We start from the raw sequence: 6,033 nt of genomic DNA on the forward strand, positions 1-6,033 counted from the left end.
AGGTCACTCGAGATGAGTGCAGATGGAGTATGTTATGTGTTGGATGGAGCTAGTATTATCTCTAAGGCAATCAAAGATAAATTGGAAGAAGGTAGATTGATTAGCCATAGTTGAATTTAGCATATTGGTGTTAGTGATCAGTTCCTTCAGCGTGATCGAGTTATGCGCGTGATTTGTGATGGTACGCACCAGGCTGGTCAGCCGCCGCACTTGATGTTATTCAGAAGCATTCTTATGTTATGGCTTGCTATGTGTAAGTAGGTCCCGGAAGGGTTATGGTGGCTTGGACCACTACTTAGAGATTTACATATGCTATGGTTATGAGAATTCGCCTGTGTGTTGCTATGTTCCTCCTGAAGTGAGTTAAGTGAAAAGTTCTTATATGATGAAGTGTTAACCTATTAGTGGTTCCGAATCTATGATGAAAAACGAGTTCTATCGTATACTGGCATGTTAAGTGCAGTGAGTGGTATGGAATTTGCCATGAAGATCAAGGTAACAGTTCGGTGTGGGCAAGGATGTCACAAGCTCAGACGAGCAGGAAAGGAGTTTCGATGTTTAAGGTAAGTTAGTATTGTCTTCAGCGTCACCTGAGATCGGTGTTTCGTGAAAAAGGCTTTGCATCCTGGTTAACGATTCTTGATCGCTTTTCAGTGTTAGTGCGACCGGTGGTTTGGAGGTAAGACCCAGTTATTTGTTATGGTAGGTTGTGGGAGTGTGTCCCACAGGAAGATTGTACAAATGTGGCATGTAGTCACTTAATCGATTAAAGATTTAAATCAATTATGAAGGTTGTAGTGATTTCGTTAAATTGAGAATTGATGCCTGAAGGGCACTCAGTTTATGGAGTTGTGGACTGCGGAGGATTTCTCCTGTTGTGATAGTTGTCTTGTGTGCTAAGAGAAAAGGGAAGTTAGTATGGACCTTTGAAAGGTTATTGGCTTAGTTTGATATGATCAGGATCGACTTGAGATCGGTGGACGGATTTAAATTTGAATTTGGGCCCTATGTCATGCCAGTTGTGTTCATTTCAGTAATGCGCTCCTTATGGAGTAGTCAGGGTGTTGTTTCGTGTCAGATATTTCATGTAGTGATGCATCGCGTCGTGTGAGTTGTGGGACGGCTTGAGAAATTGCTTACGAGTTGAGGATCCGAGTAGAAATGAGGTTATATGAGCCAAAAGGCTCTTGAGATTCAGATTGTATATCGCACCCCAGTTGTGCTTGAGTTGGTGGATTATAGCGTCATATGTCTCCCCAGGGAATGGTATTATACACTTAGCATGCTTATGATCGATATTCGGTATTTTGTTGTAATGAGCAGATTTGGCTCGATGTGCAATCTCCTTATGCGAGATCTATGTTATTTGGATCGGGTTGCGCACCGCAACAGTGTGATGTTGAGTATGATCTTCTATATGTTATTTTTGTATGTCCTGCTTCCTATTTTCTAAGGAAAGTCCGTATTAGTGCGTGAGTTAGGTAATTCCTTCCAGAGTTTGTTTTCCTTTTGTATCGCGTTCGAATTGGTGGCCTATTGGCACATCGTAGCATTATGAGACTTTTGATTATGTCCGGGGTGGCTTATTGCCTGAGCGGTTCGTACCGGGTGAGATGGAATCATTGGATTCAGGATCAGTGCAATCTAACTATATGGAATATGTTAAGGAGCAAAGATCACGATTTGGTTCTGTGACGACCCGACCCGTCGTCACGTGAGTTACCGCCCCGTTTTCCCCATGTTATGCTTCTTTAAGTTTCATTATCAGTATTTGATTTGTTAGAGTTGGTTTGGAATGGTTTTGATAAGAAATGAGACACTTAGTCTCTTTTAAGAAGGCTTAAGTTGGAAAAGTCAACCGGATGTTGACTTTTGTGTTAGAGGGCTCGGATTTGAATTCCGATGATTTGGTTAGCTTCAGGGGACGATTTGTGACTTAGGAGTGCGATCGGAATTGATTTTGGAGGTTCGGTGTAGAATTAGGCTTGAATTGGCGAAATTAGTATTTTGGCGAATTCCGGTTGGTAGGTGAGATTTTGATCCGGGGGTCGGAATGAGATTCCGAGAGTTGCTGTAGCTTCGTTAGGTGATGTTGGATGTGTGTGCAAAATTTCAGGTCATTCGGAGGTGTTTTGGTTGGGTTTCTGATCGAATGCGTGTTTCGGAAGTTTTAGAAGAACGTAGGCTTGAATTCGATGAGAAATGATGGTTTTAGTGTTGTTTGAGGTGTTGTAATGATTGGAGCAAGTTTGAATAAGGTATTGGATCATGCTTGTATTTTTGGTTGAGGTCCCGGTGCCTCGGGGTGATTTCGGATGACTAACGGGAAGTTTTGAACTTAAGAGATTTGCAGAACCTGTGCTGCTTCTGGTATTTTCGCTTCTGCGGAATTGGGACCGCAGAAGCGGTACCGCAGAAGCGAGAGGAGAGACGCAGAAGCGGCAGGGACCGCAGGTGCGGAATTGGTAACCGCATTCGCGGAGTCGCAGATGCGACAGGAGGACCGTAGATGCGGTATTTGAGCTCTTATGGGGATCTGCAGGCGTTAATTTGTCCGCAGAAGCGGGAGGCGCAGGAGCGGATGTTAAACCGCAGAAGCGGATATGTCCGCAGAAGCGGTGCATTGACCGCAAAAGCGGGAGCCACAGATGCGGCCATGGAGCCGCAGATGCGGAAATAACTGGTCAGAATAGTTTTTATTCCCTTCGCGAATTTTTGAAAGGGTTTCATATTTTCACTTCGGACTTGGAGAATTTGGGCGAGTTGGAGGAGAGGAATCAAGGGACTTCATTGAGGTAAGAATTTCTAAACCAAAAACACGATTTTATGGTGCAAACACATGAAATTAGACTGAAAACTCAAGGATTTAAGGTCAAAAATGGTGGTTTAGGGCTTGAAACCTAAGAGAACAAAAATGGGAATTTGAGGGGTCATTTGGACTCCGATTTTGGTGTTCTTTATATGTATAGACTCGCGGCGAGATAAGGAATCCGGTGATGTAAAATTTATAATTTTTCGAGAAGTGGGCCCGGGGCTCGGGTTTTGCCAACTTCGTGATTTTCGATGTTTTTCGAGTCTTTTCGATTGGGTTATATTCCCTTAGCATATTGTGACGTATTCGTTGTGGTTTTGGTCAGATTCGACGCGCGAAGAGGTGAATTCGAAAGGCAAGGGCATAGCAAGCTAGGACTTTGGCCGGCTTGAGGTTAGTAATAAATGTAAATGTTGTGTTGAGGGTTTGAAACCCCGAATTTGCACAACGTAGTGCTATGTGAGGTGACTTGCACGCCGGATAACGGGCGTGGGGTAGAGCACCGTCGGGGATTGTGACTTGGTCCGTCCCGCTTAATAAAAATTACTACCTATTTGTTTGTAGTTTCGTGATATCCTTATAAAAATGGATTAAATTGTTATCATGGGGCCTTGTGCCAACTACTTGAATCCTTCAGGGATTGTTTTAATGATTTCTTACCATATTCATAAATATTAAACTCAGTCCTGGTATTTAATACTGTGTTTGCAAACTCAGCCTTCTTCTTAAATTAGAATTAAGTTAATATTTTAAATGAATTTTGGGCTGAATATTTTTATACTATTGTGCCGAAAGGCTTATGTGATTTCTGGACTGAGTATGGGATCGGGCTACACGTCGCAGCAGTATTATAATGATATTGATATGAGGCCAAGGGCCAGTTTGATGCCACGAGATGGTTTATTATTGCGCTTGGGCCGTAAGGGGCCCCTCCCAGAGTCTGCACACCCCCAGTGAGCGCCGTCGACGTTAAATAAATGGAGCGGGCTGCACGGCCGCAGCGGGGTACTGGAGGTACCAGTTTATGTGTTGCATTGCATACTTGATTGCCATTTACTTATTTGTCTGCTGTGATATTCTATAATTGTCTTTCATTAGTTTATTGAGTTGACATTATTTAAATTGAGTTGCTGTAATTATAGCTTCTTTGTGCCTGTCCAGGATTTCTTACTCTCAACCTTTATTTATGTTTATTACTTTCTGGGTTGGAAGTACTCACAATTCTCCCTGCACCTTGTGTGCAGATTCAGGTACACCACAGGGTGAGTGAGGGCTTGTTTAGCGGAGCAGCATTTATCCGGGAGTATCGAGGTAGCTGCATGGCGTTCGCAGCCTTGATCTCTCCCATCCATTTTATCCTTTTATCCGTATTTTTTCCTTTCCTAGACAGACCTGTGATAGGTGAATATTCCGTTTTAGAGGCTCATGTTTGTGACACCAGATTCTGTGGGTTGATCAGTATTTTGTTTCCATTTTGGGGTTTTCGAATGTTAGAAATTATTTCAGAAATTCCGCACTAAATTGGTATTTTAATAGTGAATATTTATTCTAATATCTAGATTTATTGGCTAAGTTTGTGTAAATGGTCGGGCTTGCCTAGCAATGTGTTGGGCGCCGTCACGACCGGGGTTGGGGTCGTGACAGGTTCAGAATATGGTAATGTTTCTTGTCAGAAGTATAGACTCAATGATGGGTTGACTCGGCAGTTGATTACGAATTTCTACACATATATTCCGTCGTGGCGGTATTGTAGGAGTTAGAGCAAGACCTATGTAGGTCATGAGGTGCAATGGGATCATCAGATTCATGGAATTTCGATTAATTTGATCAGAGAATGTTATTGTGGTCCTGTGAGTAAAGGGGTGCAAGTTGTGAATTCAGCTAAGTTATGCAGTCATGTTTGAGTACAACGTGTGGTGATTGATATGGTGATCGTATGCTGGAAATAGGTCGGGCATAGAATTTCGGATGTTGGGATTGGGCTCTAAAGCTTATTTGCTTGAATAAAAGAGAATATCTTCAGAAATGATCGAGCTAATGTGCTCAATTGAGCTGTGGTAGCACGGGAAGGTGCATGAGAAGTTAAACAGTGATTTCAGACTACTTCAGTGTAGTTCTCAGCACGTTCGAGGACGAACGTATGTTTAAGTGGGAGAGAATGTAACGACCCGACCGGTCGTTTTGAGCCCTAGCGCGTCGTTCAGCAGTCTGGGGCCATGAGCAGCTTCAATTCAGGTATTATGACTTGTACGTGCAGTCGGAATTGAATTTCGGGAAGTCCAGAGTTGATTTGGAAAGAGAATTCTCATTTTGGAAGCTTAAAGTTGGAATTTTGAGTAAACGACCTCGGAATCAGGATCTGAAGGTTCTAGCAGGTTCGTATGATGATTTCGAACTTGGGCGTATGCCCGGTTCGAGTTTTGGATAACCCGGGAGCGTTTTGGCGCCTATTGTGGAAGTTAGCATTTTGGAAGAAATTTCTTAAGTTTGGCTTGAAGTGCATTTCAGTGTTATCGATGTCCGTTCGGAATTCCGAGTTTGGGAATAGCTCCGTATGGTGATTCTGGAGTTGCATTATTCGAGGCGGCCCGCAGCTAGTGTAGCCCTCTTCAGTATACTGTATTTATTTCCTGTCCATTGTATTCCGAACGGATGCTATATTTTATTTTCTTGACAGTAGATGCTCATGCACTTGTGACACCAGGTTCTGGGATGGTTTGAAATATTTTGTATTAATTGCTTATTATTTAATTTGAATTGAAGCAGTTATCTTTTTATTTATGAAAAATTGAAGGAAAATCTTAGTTTTTAAGATTGTTAAAAACGAGAATTTGATTAAGTAATTTGGTTGGCTTGCCTGACAGCAGTGTCCGGTGCCATCACGACACTTAGTGGATTTTGGGTCGTGACAGATGGCATGATTGGCTGGCCTTGCTCATCGGTCGGCTAGCTCCTAACGAGCTCTTCCACTGCTTCTTTATACCGATTCTACATTAAAAGTGAATTTTAGTATATAAACAATCATTATAAAAGAATTTTAAGTTAATCTTGATCTTACATTAGCCTCCTCCGCCCGTGTCTCAACCCAAGCTTCTTCCCCGACTTTGCTTTTTGTGTGGGTCTTCTTCCAAACCTCATCACATGTCACGTCTCTTAAGAGCAGCTTCCTGCAAATGAAACAAAAAGAGTTAATAAATTCAAGTAATGTTAGAAAAAAATCA

Source organism: Nicotiana attenuata, unplaced genomic scaffold (genome assembly GCF_001879085.1).
Source record: "Nicotiana attenuata strain UT unplaced genomic scaffold, NIATTr2, whole genome shotgun sequence".
Taxonomy (NCBI): Eukaryota; Viridiplantae; Streptophyta; class Magnoliopsida; order Solanales; family Solanaceae; genus Nicotiana; species Nicotiana attenuata.